We start from the raw sequence: 17,895 nt of genomic DNA on the forward strand, positions 1-17,895 counted from the left end.
AACTCTTTCTTTATTTATGACTTTCAGATAATCTAAAAATTCTTAAATTATCTTTCCTTGATAGATTTCTAGTTAAACTGTTTTTCCCATGGATTGTTCACATTTTTCCCTCATTCTTTTAACTTTGCTTTATTGTTTTTTGATATTTCATGGAGTCAATAACTTCCACTTGCCCAATTCTTCCATGATAATTTATTCAATTTTTCCATTTGGCCATTTCTGTTTTTTAATATGTTATTTTCTTCAGTATTTTTTGTGTTTCTATTAAAAGGCTGTTAATCATCTTTTCATGATTTTTTTCTTCTGTAAGTTTGTATCTCAGAGTTATTTTAATTTGTGTTTCTCCAATCAATAGCAATTTAGAGCATTTTTTCATATGACTATAGAGAGCTTTAATTTCATCATCTAAAAATTGTCTGTTCATATCCTTTGACCATTTGTTAATAGGGGAATGACTTGTACTCTTATAAATTTGAGACTGTCCTTTATATATTTTGGAAATGAGACTTTTCAGAAACAGTCTGAAAAAGATTTTTTCCCAGTTTTGTACTTCCCTTTTAATCTTATTTCTGTTAGTTTTGTTTGTGCAAAATCTTTTAAATTTAATGTAATCAAAGTTGTCCATCTTGCCTTTCATAATGTTCTCTAGTTCTTCTTTGGTTATAAAATCCCTCCTTTCTCCAAACATCTGATAGGTATTATTCCTTGCTTCCCTAAGTAGTATATGCCCAAATTATGTACCAATTTTTATGTCATGTTGGTACAAGGTGTGAGATGTAGGTCTATGCCAAGTTTCTGAAATATTATTTTCCAGTTTTCTGTAATTTTTGTCAAATGAACTAGAATTTTTTAAGTCATTTAAATATCATTAGATAAGAGTGGTTACAATATGTATTTATACAAAGAAAAATTGACCAGTTTTATAATTAACAACAAAAGAAGTTTAAAAAATCATGTTTTGGAACAAAATAACAGAAAGAAGGAAGATATAAGAGGGTCAATACAATGTTACACAAAGTTATAATGTGTAACCCCATTCTATCATTAAATGAAGTCTTTTCCTCAAGTACAGTATTAAATTATGGTATCCCCCACTTTGACATTTAGGTAATAACTGAATATGGTAATTATGTACTAAATAATAAGAAAATACCACAATGGAGTTGTTATTGGATAAATTATTAGACAAATCTCTCATTGCTATTACAATTTGTATGAGATCCCCATTTCTACACAGGACTAAACTCCAACTGAATTACTCCCCCAAGCAGCTTCTTTTAAATGGATTCCAATAGTTCGTATGTATGACTAATAGCTTTGGTAGATCTGACTCTCTTAGAATTCATGCACTCTTCTTCATATTGAAATATATAGCTTCCTAGTAACTGATCTTCAGTTTTTGAATGTTTAGCCATTTCTGAGATTTCATATTATTTCAAATCAGAAATAGTAATTTTATTTTTATTGTTTCTTTTCATTCCTTGGCATTAAGAGTCCTAACTTTTATGCTACATATAAAGAGACAACTTTTCTCTCTAGAATGTAAGCTTCTTGAAGTCATATTTCTTTGTTTGTTTTTCGATTCTCCTTGTTTACAAAAACAAAAGCACTTATCTTGAGGGAACAGGAGAGGAGGAAAGAAGTCTTCCTCAAATACCTGCCAAAATGTAGAATGATTTCTCTTGGGAGGTAATGGTTTTATTTTCTTTCCTACTCCACCCTCATAAGTCTTTGTGAGTACATGTTAGATGACTATATTTCAGGGGAATTGTATTGAGGATTCTTGTTAAGGTATGGGTTGGATTATCTGACTTCTAAAGTATCTTCAGACTCTTGAGATTCTAGGTACAGAAGTGGTTCCTTGGGGAGGGGGCCTGACTGTGAAATCTGAGTGGTCACAAGGCATCTGGATACTGTACTGGGATCTGACAATAAAAGAAAACCACGAATAAACCATACCAGAGGGCATGCATGGGTATTTTGGCAGCTTGTTCTATTTACAGTTATATAGGAAGTAAAAATCCAGGATACCAACACAAGCAAAAAATGTCCTTGATGATCAGAATAATACTCATGAAAAATCATATTAGTGTAATGAAAAAAACAAATATAATCACATTACTTTATTCTCAATGTTATGAATATGTGATGCATTATTAACCTCCTTTTGTGGATGAGAAATCTGAAACTAAAAGATATTTAGGTAGCTAATAGGGTCAAGCAAGCTAGTTAGTGTCAAAATTTAGACTCTACCTGAGAATTTCTGACTTCACAAATAGTACTGTTTCCCCATATTGTGACATCCTAATCAAGTGCACAGTATATCTGGTTCTAGTGGTTCAGAACTGCACCTTTACGTCTGAAATTATTAGGGCTTATAATACTCAACCTTTTATTTCCTAAAGACAGCCTTCCTTTGAATGTAATTCAAACTTTTTTTCATGAATATGCCTGTGAGCCCTGATTGGCATTCCTGGATGCAGTGTTAGTGTCTCTCCTCTTTATTCTCAGATGAAACTGAGGCTGTGAAGACTAGTTACCTAGAAAGGATGTCAGAGCCCACTTTGAAAATCTGTCTGCTGCTACCTACCTAGCTAATTTTGAGGTTTTGCCCTCCTCTCCCTGCAATCAACATAGAGATATATTAGCTCTCTGAAGCTACAAAGAAAACTAAACAACAACTTTGCTATCATTTTGCAAACTGATCTTAGACAAGCTGCACTTCTCTTTGTTACCCACTTACTCATTATGGCTATTTTTTAGGGTCTAATTCTGTCAGTTCTAGCACAATAGGTTCATATATTTGGAGAGTGGAGTGACCCTTGGTGCCTTAGAATCCAAACTACTAATGTCACAGAGAAGGAATTTGAAATACAGAGAAAGTTTAAATGACTGGATAAAGGTCACCCAGATAATTAGTGCTCATGATGAAATCACATTCCAACTGATCAGATCTGATTCCAACTTTAGTACCCTGCTCATTATGCTTAGCTACCATTCTAGGAGGAAGCAAAAAATTGGAGATCAGGATTACCAAACTTGAACCAAGATCTCATAATCTGAGAAAGTAAGAACCAGGAAACAGAAAAATCTCCTAGAGAAACTGACATAGAGTAGTTGTTTTCTTCACTCATAGTGTTCAATAAGAGCCAGCTCCCTACTGAGAACCAAAGAAACCTATGAGAAGAAGCCAAGAAATTCTCCTTCTAAGTGTTTTCTTTTCCCAATTTGACCACAGATCTTTGGTGTTCATTGCTTCATCATTTGTAATCTCCACTGAATTCTTTACTCATTAAGGAAAAAAAGGACCTGGTTGATAATGGCTCCCTAGAGTTATGGTGACACAATTATTGCTCAGGCTGAAGGGTTCACTGTTGACCAAAAAAAAAAAAAAAAAAAAAAAAAAGAAAACAACATTGAAGATACTCATTGGGACACTGCTTAGAAGAATATCCTTGGAGAGGAGGCTAGTTGAGTGCTGTGCAAGGGAATGAGGTGAGAAGAGTAGAACAGAGCAACAGCAGAAAAAGATGTCTCTTTCACTCAACTATAGGATTTCTAAGTATGACAGGGGAAAACAGAAGAGTTAGAAAGTGGGAATAGTTTGGGCAATCTCATTTGGGAGTGATCTGGAGCAGAAAAAGAGACATACTCATGATCCATTGTAACCAAGTACTTATATTTGTGAGCACCTGAGACATGTTTACCTAGAAGTCTTAGATTATTTCTCAGGGCATAAAATCGAAGATATAGGTTTCTTAAGGATTTTAGGACCCTTAACACATTAGGACTTGCCAAACACTAATAAATAGAAAAATTAGCTTCATGACTTAAAGCAGTTTTATTCATTTCATTTCATGGCTCTTTCCTAAACCAATGTTTATTGAACTTCCTTGATTGGATTATGGGTGAGATATGGCAACAAGTTAAGCAGTTGGAGAAGCGGAGAATGAGTTGTTGAGACAGAAACAAGCTGTTACTGGAAAGCAAGGGAAGAGGGGAAAGGAGATAATGGGTACAAGGCTTAAGAAGAGGGACAATAAGGAAGCAGCTTGGAAAGAGGACAGAACAGACAATGTTGAACTAGTTAGTGAGGTCTTTGTGGCCAATAGAAATAGCTAACAACTTCATTTTAATTACTCCTAGCTTTTTAAGTCCCTTGAAAAATTTTCTATTGAAGAGAACTGTTTGTCTCTTTATCTTACTTGCCCCATCTACTTCTCATACAAAATGTCTCATTGTCCTCTTTTATTACTCAATCTCTTCTCTCCAAAAATTTTCCCCCAAACCTTCAATATATTTGCATTGCTCTTCTAAGTCAAAAGTTATAACTTTTGTTCTTCACATATTAAATGTGTGTGTGTGCGTGTGTGCATGTGTTGCTGACATAAATTTGGAAGGAAATCCCAGTGTGGAAATTCTCTCCACAGAAGCAAATTGGCAGGAAGTCTGTAAATTAAAATCTTAGACAATTCAGTTTTGTCACTGAGAAGTTAGGCAACTTGTCCTTGACACAAGGCTAGTTGGCATTCATAGTTGCTAGTTGGTATTTGACATTCATAATTTCATGTCCAGACCTTTATCTCCTATGCTATTCTTTCTTCCTAATCTTTTAAACATCTTTTCAAAACATGCCTCTTTTAGGAAGACTTCCTAAATTCTTATGAGAAGCTATGTTTTATTCAAGCTTCTGTGAAATGCATTTCCACTTCTCTTCTCTTATCACTCTTTCATGACAAAGGGAAGTGGCCTCAGAGCTCTAATGTATAATTTTTTAAAAATGTTCAAGAAAATAATGATGAAGTAAATTTGTAACATGACTGTTTTAATCTAGAAAACCTTGTGTTCTTGAATCTGAATTTCCCATATAAATCTGGGAATGAATTTACCACCGAGACTCAATATCAGAGATGAAGAATTAGATCACTGATGAAGTAAGGGAGCCTAATGGGCTAAGAAAAATCATATTACTACCTGATATATCAACCTGTTTCTCATTCATCCAGCAGCAGCATGGATTTTAACCTCTTTGGGCACAAATCACAGTGGGACCATGCTCTCTCAACAAATAGCTCTGGTTTCAGTTTGGGATAGAAGTGGAAAAAGCACTGAACTGGGAATTGAGAAGTTGGTTCTACCTACCAGCATCTGTCTAAACTTTGGCAACTGACTTAGATAAGAACATCTAAGGCCTTAATTTCATTATCTATATATTGGGAGAAATAACACTTGTGTTGTAAAAACTTGTATGATTGTTACAAGAATCCAATTAGTTAATGGATTAAAAAGTCCTTTGAAAAATCTGTCAAGTACTATATCTGTGTAAGAAAATCTTATTATCCAGTATTAAGGGTAATGGTGGGAGAAACAAAATGAATAGAAACCTATTGACTATTGCTAGAGAGTTTATAATCTACTTTAAAAGATAATATGTTTTATCCATAGAACTGGTCATTGAAAGAAGGAAGGAAGGAAAAAGGAAAAAAATCAAAGAAGAAAAGAAGCAATTTTTAAATACCTACTATATGTCGAGCAATATGCAAAGTGTTTTATATCTATTTTATCAGGAAGACAAGGAGAAAGAGCTTTTGGTTCTCTCCACCTAGATTGACATCATCACCCTGCCTACCAAACAAGGTAAGGAATGGATGAATTGGAAAATTGGAAGCTACTATAGAGATTATCTAATGCAACCCCTTTTTTGTAAGGGAGAAACTGAGGTGTGATTTATTCAAGGTCACAAAGATAGTAAGAAGCAGACTTAGATTCAAATTCATCTGCTTGCTCCAGATTCAGCATTCTATCCACTACATCCTCCTGTCTTTTAGTAAGTCTTCATATTATACCTGACTGCTACTTAGAATAATCAGTTCTGGATCTCACTAGGAAAAGATACATGCTACTTTTAATTCTGACTAATAAATAAATCTGGTAAAGAAATTTATTCCTGTGAGCCACCTTATAAAAACCATCCTAATGTGAATAAGTTTTTCATATTAGTGAGAAAAAGAAAACCTATAATAATAACAATAACAACAACAATAATAATAGAATCAATTTACATTATTTACAGAGTTGTTTGTTTCTTTTACTGATCATCATCCATAGCATAGTAGATATAGAATTGAGCTCTGATTCTGGAAGACTTGAGATGAAGTTCTTCTTCTCATGCTAACTGGTTAGGTAACCTTGGCCAATTCAATCTCACAACACTAGACAACTGTCCAAAAATATACACCAAGACAGAATGTTACAGAGAGGGAGCTGACCCTTATTGATAAAAATAATTACTTCTTCATCCAGGACATGTGTATTTCAATGAAATCACAGCTGTAGCTCCTATCTCTTTCCTTATTACAGTTTAGTATAAGCATTATCACTCATATTTTACAAATGAGGAAATTGGTCCCATAGTTAATATTGGCAGGATGGATACTGAACTTCAAATTCCCCCAATGCTTATTCTACTATAACAAATCATGTCGCAATAAATCCAGGGAAAATATGGATGCAAATGAAAAGAAAATGATATTATTTATTCAAATCAACTGAGACAAAAAATAAATAGAAGTCTAGCCTCACAGTCAAGGAGATATGAATTCAAAATTAAACACTGACACATACTGGATGTTTGACTAGTGACAAGTCAATTAACTTCTCAATGCCTTCAGGCATTTTCCCAAAACAAGATATAGCAGAAGAGCAGTTGATATGTTTTAGGAGAGGGAATTTCTTATGCCAGGAAAACTACAGCTCTGAACAAACATCATACTCTACAAGAGTCAAATGTTATTCTTTGACCTAAGCTCTAGAAAACCGGACTAGGAGAAAAAGGCCTGTGTCCAATTGGGAAAATATGAAAAAAAAAATTATGCTGGGAAAAGGAAAAAAAAGAAGACTGCTCAAGTGAGAACCAGAAATCCAGTAAGTATGTAAATGAGTAATTTCTTTCGTGGTGGGTTTTGAGTAGTAATAGAAGGGTCCTGGATACCTAGTTGCTTGAAATTCTAACTTTTTATTTCACACTTTTTACAAGATATTGACCTGTCTTCTTTTCAAAATATAAATATCCATTCATTCATTCAACAATATTTCTGAATGTTATCCATTGGGCATAAAAAGATTTAGAAAACACAATCATTGCTTAAATTCCAGAAATAAAGATTATATGCAATATGAAGCAATAAAAAGTAAATGCTAGAAAAAATGTGTAAACGAAATATTTTAGGAGGAAAAGAGGATTCCCTCTTTGATAGAGAGTTGAACAATTGCCTTGTAGAAGAAGTAGCATTAGAATTGGATTTTGGAAAACAGTGACATTTTGACAGGAGAGATATAGGGAAGAAGTATATTCTATGAAGAAAAAAATTGTGAGACACTAAATGACAGCATTATGGAGACAACAGATAAAGATGCATAATGAATTCAATTCAACATGCAAAAATATTATTCCAGAATTAACAGAGGTACAAGGTTGAAAATAGGTTAGACTTGTCTTGATTGAGTCTAGGTGGTAAAACTATGCAAAATAGATGAAAGTTACAAGAGGCAGATTTAGTCTTAATGTAATTAAAAAAACACTTTCCCAACAATTAGCATTGTAGCACAGTGTGGTGGGCTTCCTCAGGAACTAATGAGTTCCCCCTCCCTGAATGTCTTTAATATAGGTTAGTTACATATATTTGCAAGATGTTATTGTGAGGATTCTTGGTCAGTTTTTTATCCAATTCAATTATTAGAATTTTTTTATTCTATGTATTGAAAGAAGGAAATGGAGATATTTAGCCTAAAGTTTAGCTTCTTAAACTGAGAGTTGTGACCTTTCTATGGGGTTTTGTAATTGAATTTGAGGATTGTGAAATGATGGTTTATTATCTGTAGATGTTTAGTTTGTATACCTATTTTGTATCCCCATATGCCTTGGTTCATGCAAAAATTTCTTTGGCAAAAAAAGTTCAGAAGTAGCAAAAGTTTAAGAAGCCCTGAGAGGACAGTATTAGGGATAGAGCTGAGTCATTATAAATATCTTCAACTATATAAAGGGCTATTATAGGGAAAAGAGTTTATACTATCATACCTTGAACCTTGGAGGTACAATTAAGGGTACAAATTACAGACATAATTTTGCTCAGTATAAGGAAGAAATTCTTAACAATGAGAACTAAATAAACATTGATTGTTCTGCTTTATGGGATACAGAGATTCTTCTCTGTATGTATGTATGTATGTATGCATTTAGAGTCTGCAACAGAAAAAATTTAGTTTACACAATGAGTCGTGCAGAAGATCTCTAAGATCTCATTCAATTCCAACATTCCAAGATTCCAGAAAGTATCTAGAAATCCACTACTGGACAATGGAAAGATGGTGTTATAGAATAGATTATAAAAGGGTAAGGATATCAAAAGATGAGAAATTCCAAAATTTTGCTAAAGGTTGACCCAAAACAGCAGGAAAAACTCAGCAAAAATAAAGAATTTTTGTTTTTAAAACATTTTAAAGTGAATTCAAAGCCAACTATCTGAAGGCCTTTAAATAGACTAGTAGAGAGTCAATTGCTCAGTATACATTTATTATGTGATAAACGTTTGGGATACAAAAAGAGGCAAAAGACAGTCCTTGCCTTCAAAAAGCTTAAAAATGGGGGAGACAACATGCAAAAATATATACATAAAGCAACCTATGGATAGGATAAATAGAAAGCAATTAACAGAAGGAAAGCATTAGAATTAAGAGAGTTTGATAATATTCATTGTAAAAGATGAGATTTTACTTGAAACTTAAAAGAAGGAACTTGGTAGTAGAAGTTGAGGAGAGAGAGCATTTAAGGCATGGAAGCCCAGCAGAGAAAATGTCCAGAGCAAAACGATATAGTGTCTTATTTGTGAAATTGAAATAGGAGACTAGAGTCACTGGATCAAAGAGATGGGGTTTTCATTTTCTTTTTTTATGGAAAAAAGGGAGACAGGAAGAAGGGAAGAGGGTGTAGTATAAGTAGACTGGAAAGGTAGGAGAGTCCAGTTTAGTAAGAATTTTGAATGCCAGACAACATTTTGTATTCATTCCTGGAAGCAATAGGGAATTATTGTGATTTATTAAATAGCGGGAGTGAGACAGTTGGATTTGTGCTTTAGGAAACTTTTTTTTTCTTTTTTTAGCTGATTCAAAGACAGATTGGAGCATGGGAAAGGGAAAGAATTGAGGCAAGCAGATCCACCAGCAAGCTATTGCAATAGTTCAGGTGCATAAACTTTAAGTTATTTACCCATAGTCTCTCTAGTTGTCATTTCAATGGCACAATAATAGTTAATTACCACTTTTTCAACTATTGTCCAGACATTTTACCATACCAATTGTTGATAACTTTTTATTATTAAAAATAGAATTTCTTTGACTTGTGAGTTTTTTAGCCTTTTAAGTAATTTTCTTTCCTAACTGCACCTCAAATGAATTATTCTCCATTTATCTCATTGTCACCTGGAGGTGACCCTGTGTTCCAGGAGGTCTCACAATCTCTGATAGAATCTATGAAGTTAGAGCTGCTTCAAGTAAAAATTAAGTTATGGACTATATCTTTATTATTTGAGGACAGATCTTTCTAATCAAAAAGATTGCCCAGAGGATGAAGAAATTTTGACTGCATCAACTTTTGAAATTGTCATCTAGAGAGGAATTTTGAGCTGAAATAGAAAAGGGATTGCTCATGTCACCACCATTAACAGCAACAGTAGCACTATCCCAATCAGCAGCATCACCAAAACCAAAAGTAGCAAACCCATATCCTGCATTGGAGATTACAAACTTTTTTTAGGATACAGTCCTAGTAATAGAATTACTGGATATAAGAATATATAATCACTTTATAACTTAGTATATAGTTGTGTTGCACTCCAAAAAGATTGTCTTTTTGTAATCCTACTATGTTATATATATATATATATATATATATATAAAATCATACTGTACTATATTACATATAACATGTCATATTGGCCTCAAAAACTTGAGTTCAGTTTTGTCTTTCACATATAAGTACTTATGTGAGTCTAAACAAATAGTTTAATCTCTCAGTACTCTCTGAAATTATGAAATTGCAGAGAAGATACTAACCTGCATTGTTAAGAGACAGCTTTCTTTATTGAGCTCTTCCTTAAACTAAGGGAATCATGGATTCCATGAATGGAATTCATACTCCTCTCTCACTTTCTATGATATGTGATGTGATAGAATCCCTGTTTCCTTATAATCCTACCAACTTTCATTACTGCCATTTTAAAGTTTTGTCTAGCCAGTTGATGGGTTTAAGACAGTGTTTCAAAGTTGTTTTTTATTCATATCTATGATTTTAAGACAATTTAAGCCATTTAAAAAGAATGAAATTTATATTCCCACATTTAAAATTACTTGTTCATATTTTGTGACCAAATTTGTGATAAATCACTTAAAATTTTTTATTGTCTCTAGAGAATGAAAATATTAGATTTTTATCAGATAATTTATTATAATAATAAAATTTTTCAACTGTTTCTTTTTGAAATTTTGGTTTAGTTATTTTTCTGTGACATAGTTGTTCTTTTTTACAAATATTAAATCAATTTATTTTGCCAATGATTCTTTATACATGTAATAGATAAAATATTTTCTAATTCTCCATTAATGAGATATAATTATTATTTTTCTTACATTTTAATATTTTGATATATGAGCTATATAGATATCTTATACATAATATATGTCTATGTCTATATATATGTAGCATGTAAATAAAATCTCTATATAATATAGATAGATTATATATCTAATATAGATAGATGTTATGACATGCAGATTATATGTATTCATCTATGTGTATTATATGTTTGTGTATGTATATATACAATATATATATATATACATGCATATACATATATACATTATGTATCTTATTTCTGGTGACTGAGTGTTTTTTTTCTCATTGTAGTGTGCTATTGTTCTGAAGTTTGATGATTAATGTAGTGAATTGATTTTTAAGTTTCTTGAATTTCAATTGTAAGAGTTTTGTGGATTGAATTTTTTTTCAGTCAACAAGTATTTATTGAGTGTTTATTATGTGTCAGGCACTATGTTAAGTCCTAGAAATACAAATTAAGGAAAAGAAAAATAAAACAAAATAGTTCTTGCCTTCAAAGAGCTCACATTTTAATGGAGGAAGCAGCAAGTAATTGGGCAGATACTGTGTGTGTGTGTGTGTGTGTGTGTGTGTGTGTAGTAGCTAAAAAAGTTTCTCAGAAGCCATTAACTAGCAGGGAAGAGGATTAGAAAGGCTTTAGGCAGAAATTAGCATTTGAATTGATTCTTAAGGACAGTCAAGAAAAGTGAAATAGAGATGAGGAAGTATATTCTAGCCATCAAGAAAAAGCAGTGCTAAGACTATGTGTTGTCTGTAGATCAACAAAGAGGTGACTGTAGGTCATAGATGCATGAAAGAGAGTAATATATAAGGAGACTGGAATGTCAAATAGAGGATATTGAATTTAACCTTGGAAATAATAGAGAACCATATATTTTATTCTAAGTAAATGGACACAGACATAATATAATTATAAAAAATATTTTTGGCAGTTAAATGAAAGATGCATATTTGTTGTTTCATTTTTATAACATTCTAGGAAATTTTCTTCAATAATTAAAATATAATAATTAAATTCTTCTCTATTTGCATTTTCCTGAATCTCAAAAATTTGGTGCTGGCATGGTAGAGAGAAAAAGATGGCTGGATTTGTAGTGAGAGGCCTTAGGTTTCAGTTTTAGCTCCACCACTAACTACCTGTGTGATGTTGGGCACAAGTTTCTTTCTGTAATTTTTCGTGTGTTTTTGTTAGTGGAAGGTTTTTGTTTGTTTGTTTTTGTTTTTACTTTTGGTTATATGAAGCTTAATTCCTTTTACATCTTTAATTTTGTTGTCTTCTTAGAAGTCCTAAATTGTTTTGAAATCTGAACAGTCAAGAGAATATCCCAGACCTGAACTGTGGGGCAGATGTGGAGTAATACTTGCATAAGATGGTATCAGTATAAAGTGAGAGTAAAACTGTAAAACCATTGGCTAAAATAAGTAACCTGCTATTACCAATATCCATTTTGTTGCAGGACTATCAGATACTCTCTAGATCTTCTTGTCCTCATCCAAGAAAAAGCTTCAGGGAAGATACTGGAAATTGTAGATTGGGATGAACTATATAAAATTAGGAATTTCTAAACATATATGATCCTTAAGCATAGAAGTATAAAAGATTGGGAAAAGTCAATATGGTTGCTACATGGGGAAGAAAAGGAACAAACAATAGTAGGAACAACCTAGTATTTGTCAGACACTGTGGTAAATACTTTTCAGATATCTCATTAGTTCTTCATCACAACCTTGTGATATAGATTCTGTTATGATTTCTATTTTATAGTTTTTTAATTTCAATAGTATTTTATTTTTCCAATTACATATATAAATTTCAACATTCATTTCTGTAAGATTTTGAGTTCCAGATTTTTCCTCCTTCTCCCTTACTCCCCACACTTCCCAAGACAGCAATCTGATATAGGTTATATATTCCATTTGATTATTGAGAAAACTGAAACAAACAGAATTTAAGTAATGTAGCAAACAGATCTTAAGGGTCTTACAGCTATTAAAAGTCTGATTCTGGATTTGAACTCAGGCCTTCCGGACTCCAGGTCCAGTACTCTATTCACTTCACTACCTAGATGAAGAAAATCTATTATTGTTCTTAGGAAGGAGTTTGTAAGTCTGTTTCTAGAAAGAGCTCATTAATGTTATTTATCTGAACTTTTAAAAATTACTTGATACAAATATATGTCAAAGTTAACAAGGAGAAACTCCAAAGGAAATCAGGGATTGCTGTTTGGATTAGGATGGGGACATATCCTAACTGAAAATAGGAAACAGTGGTTAGGATTTAAAAGATACTGATCTGGAATAAATAAGAAAAGTGAGGCTTCTCAGGATGCATCCCATGCTGGGATGATTACAAATGAATATTTTTCTCAGTGATGGGAGGATGGATAATATAGCGAAATCTCTAATTTGCAGTTGGCTTTGTTTTCCCTGGCTGAAGAATACCCATGTGCAGGCAATAGGTGAAAATCATTTCACAAATTTGTAGCATGCTGAGGAATAGGGTAAAAGTGTTTGATGTGAAGCAAACAGGAGATTCAAGGACTTGATTTAGAAATCAGATGACAAAACATTTGACAAAGATGGGAAAGGTAGGAAAAAAATATAACACAGAAAGTATACAGACAGAACTATTATTAATAATTTGAAGTTATGGGAAGATATTTAAGAATAGTTAAGAATGAACTTTCTAAAACATTAGGGCTTGAAGGACAAGTTGAAATGCAAATCCCTGGAAATGTTAAAAAAAATTGATGGCTGTGTGTTAGAAACATTAGAAAATATATTCCTATGTGTCCTAAGAGCATAGACTAGATGCCCTCTAAGCTTTCAGAGTTATACTAATCCCTCAAATGGCTGATAATAAACAAGCCTCCTTCTTTCAAGACTAAAACATCCTTAGTTGTTTCGATTGATGTTCTGAGGGTATGACTTGCACTTTCTTAGAATCTTGACCAATTTCTTGGGAATATGCTTAACAATATGACCAGAATCTCTCTGATTGGATGCAAATAATTTCTATCACAAACACAGTCTTGGTTAACCTCACTTGTGAGCTACTCTTCTTTAATCATCCTTCCTTTTTTACCTTCTAACAAAATATTTATTGAAGAAATTCTGGGTAGAATGAATTACCAAGGCTATTTAGAATGAATGAATGAATCCCAGATTTCTCAGTGCAAAGAATTGAACCTTTTTTTAACCCTTCCTCATTCTAGGTCATTCCTTGGAACCAGCTTCCTTTAGAGAACCAAACCATGGTCATTGAATTCCTATTGCTGGGATTTTCTGACTTTCAGGAAATGCAGTTTGTTCTCATTGCTATCTTTTTCTGCCTCTATCTGCTCAATCCTGGGTGGAAACATCACCATTATCATCACAGTCCGCCTAGAGCATAGCCTCCATACCCCGATGTACTTCTTTTTGGGTGTCCTTTCTTTTTCTGAGACCTTTTATACATTTACTATCCTACCCAAGATGCTCCTCAACCTCCTATCTGTTCTCAGGACAATATTGTTCATCAGTTGTGCCATCTAAATGTTCTTTTTTCTTGGATTTGCGATCAACAACTGCCTGTTGTTGGGTTTGATGGGTTATGATCACTTTGCTGCCATCTGTCACTGTCTGCGCTACCCAGTTCTCACCAGCTGGTGGATATGCAAGTTGATGGCAGCAGCTTGTGGTATAACAGGTTTTATGATTTCATTGCTGGGTACATTTCTGGTCTTCAGCTTGCCGTTCTGCAACTCCAATAGGGTTGATCACTACTTCTGTGACAATGCACCTGTCATTCATCTTGCTTGTGGGAACTTCTATATCAATGAAGTGATCATATTCATTGGTGGGGTTGTGACACTCATGGTCCCTTTGACTTTTGTCTGTATCACCTATGGTTTCATTGTCAGAACTATCATGAGGATCCCATCAACTGAAGGGAAAAAGAAAGCTTTTTCTACCTGTGCCACCCACCTCAAAATGGTTGCGGTCCACTATGGCTGTGCATTTTTTGTCTACGTAAACCTTCATCCAAGTACAGATCCAGCAAGGATTGCCTGGTAACAGTGACTTACACCATCATCACTCCCTTATTGAATCCTTTACTTTACAGCCTCAGGAACAAGGATGTTCAGATGGCCATTCAGAAGGTGATAAACTGGGGAAATTTTTCTCTTAAAAACATATAATTTAGATATTCAGAACTGTACACAAATATATATAAACTACTGGTATAGATCTAGTTATAGTTCATGTGCTATTATTTGCTCTTGATGCTTCTTAAACCAGTGTAGAATTTTTTTCCTGACCACCTACTACAGTGAGGATTAAATAATAGGGGAAAGTTCATCATATATTGTCAGAGCTAATATGCAAAAAATTATGTTCAACCATCAAATCTAGAAAGATCTTAGCCTGGTCTTTTAAGAACGGATTGTTAAATTTTAGCTCTCTTGTGAAACATGTCCTTATGTCAAGGGAGTGTGGGCTCTGAGCAAATATTTCAAAATAAAACTGGAGTTATCTTTGAAAGGCATTCTCATCATAGGCTTAACTGTTATTGGAATACTGCCCCTCGATATGTAGGAATTGTATCAACTATATAATAAGACACCAGACTAAAAGTAAAGATAGATCTAATTAAAAGAGATAAGGAAGGAAACTATATCTTACTAAAGGATACCATAGATAATGAAGCAATATCAATATTAAACATATATACATCAAGTGGCATAGAATGGAAATTCCTAGAAGAGAAGTTAAGAGAGATGCAAAAAGAAATAGACAGCAAAACTATACTAGTGGGGGATCTCAACCTTGCTCTCTGAGAACTAGATAAATCAAACCACAAAATAAATAACAAAGAAGTAAGGGACAAACAAAATGTTAGAAAAGTTAGACAAAATGTTAGAAAAGTTAGGTATGATAGATCTTTGGAAAAAATTAAATGAAGTCACAAAAGAGTTTACTTTTTTCTCAGCAACTCATGGAACTTATACAGAAATTGACTGTGTGTTAGTGTATAAAAACTTCAAAATCAAATGCCAAAAGACAGAAAAAGTAAATGAATTTTTTTCAGATCGTGATAGAATAAAAGTCACATGCAATATAAGGCCAGGAGAAAATAGACCAAAAAGTAACTAGAAACTAAAGAATGAATAGGTGAAACAGCAAATTATAGATACAATTAACAATTTCATCCAAGACAATGACAATAATTTTAATTTTCTAAATAATGAGAGGGCAATTAGCAGTGGTGTGTGAGACCTAACTGCTGTTTTTATTGGGACTATAGCTGACAACCATTTGCTCCTTGAAGCAAACCTGTTAAGCTGCTGACCAATTCATACTGGTCTCTTCACATTATGTATCAATCTGTTCTAACCTTTATTTGTTAGATTTGTTTTTTGCTCTAGATAGCTAAATTATAGCTATATTGAGCTTCTGGGGTCAGCTTTGATTGTTTTCAGCACACCACACTCATCCTTTGATGCTTGGACTTGGACTGAATTTGGACTAAGAGCCAGTTCTCCACCCATTCTCGGCCTGAAGCAGCTTGGGTAAAGACTATTGACCCTGCTCTTAATGTACTTTGGACTGATATGGGGAACTTGGGAATGGTTGTTGAATGACTGTTAAACTCTGACAGGATCATCTATTACTGTGTGTTTGAGATTAGGGATGGAACTGTATTACTGTGTGGTTAAGATTTAGGTTGGAAATTATTACAATTGTGTAACTATTGCTGTTATATTTGTGGGATTTTAAAGAAACCCTTCTGTTTTACTTTACTCTCAGGATTTATATGGTTATTTGATAATTTATTTGCTTTTCTTTGAATGATTCCATTTGCCTAAACAAAAAAGGAAGGAAGAGATATAGGGATTTGGGCAAACTGATAGATTTTTCTCAAAATACCTGAAAGAATGGGAACTCCTAGTTTTCTGTTCACTTTGAGTCAGGCATTTCTGTCCTTTTTCCTTTTAAAAACCTACTGGGATGTGACTGCTGATGATGCTTTAACTTTGAAACCCTTTATTTTGTTGGAATTACACTGGCAGACTCAGTTTTGGGGTCTGTTTTTAGGAAATCCCCAAGATACAGACACCTGTCTTAGGACTTGCCAGTCTCCAGTCCTGTGATCTATTTCAGCATTCTCAAAGGACATTGCAGTTTGATGTCAGGACTCCAAAAGTTTGGGGTTTCCCTGCCTTGGTGGTCTAACTGTGCATACTCTGATAACTCTGCTCAGAAATCTGGATCCTTTCTGTATCCTGGTAGCGGTGTTTCCCAGTCTGTCTGTTCTCCCAGATATGGATAGAGCCACTTTCGGTCCCATTTTTTCCCCTGGAGTCTATCAGACAGAGATGTGTTTTCCATTCCTTCCCGTCATAGTAGAGTTCAGGCTGGAATCACTTTAGTACCACATCATTCCTGACTGGCAGTTCTTAGTATGTTGAGTTGAGTGCACAAATGATCACAGACTTAACTCAGATCAAACTACAGAGGACCTGACATGCTTGCAATAGGGAGCCTTTGTATTGCTGATTAACTCTGGGGTTATCAGGGAGAGACTTGTCCTTGCCATAAGTCCTTGCATTTTTCTAGTTTTATTTTGGGTTATTTAGTTCACCTAGGGTTGGTCAAAATTATGGTGCTAAAATCTTCCAGTTATCTAGAGGAAGGTAATTCAATTATTTGAATATTTAGAAGAGGGAGTGTGGAATGTTGTACCACAGTTCCCTTCCAATTGTCTTGATTCAGTTTCCCTTACATTGTTCTGCCTCAATTCCTAATTGTTCGGCCTCAATCACCACCCTTCCCTCCTGATCATTAGAACTGATATAATTTAGGGCTGGCTACGCTAAGATTATAAATTGTAAATGTTTAATTCAGATAAGGAGAAAAACCTTCTGTCTTAGACATCATGACCCCAGACCTTCCCTACTTATCAGAATGTCCAGTGCCTCCCTCATTCTGTCATTGTTCTTCTTGATCCCAACTTATCAGAATGTCCAGTGCCTCCCATCACCCTGTTAGAACTGGATCATAGTCCATTCCTGCTCTCAGTGCTCTGATTTCACCCTTTCCTCAGTCTATATTTATATATATGTCATTGAGAATGCACATTTGCTGCTGGATGCTTTGAGACATCAGCCCTAGGGATGATATGCCCCCAGTACAATCTCTTCCTTTCAAATAAAATATTAAAAACTCTCTAATCTCTATCTTGT

At 33.9% G+C, this 17,895-nt stretch overlaps 1 pseudogene; it reads left to right on the plus strand.

The window, feature by feature from the left end:
- Positions 1–4,864: 4,864 nt before the first annotated feature.
- Positions 4,865–14,850, plus strand: LOC100929235 (annotated as a pseudogene).
- The last annotated feature ends 3,045 nt before the right edge of the window (positions 14,851–17,895 follow it).

The sequence above is a fragment of the Sarcophilus harrisii genome, chromosome 4 (genome assembly GCF_902635505.1).
Source record: "Sarcophilus harrisii chromosome 4, mSarHar1.11, whole genome shotgun sequence".
In the NCBI taxonomy this organism is placed as follows: domain Eukaryota; kingdom Metazoa; phylum Chordata; class Mammalia; order Dasyuromorphia; family Dasyuridae; genus Sarcophilus; species Sarcophilus harrisii.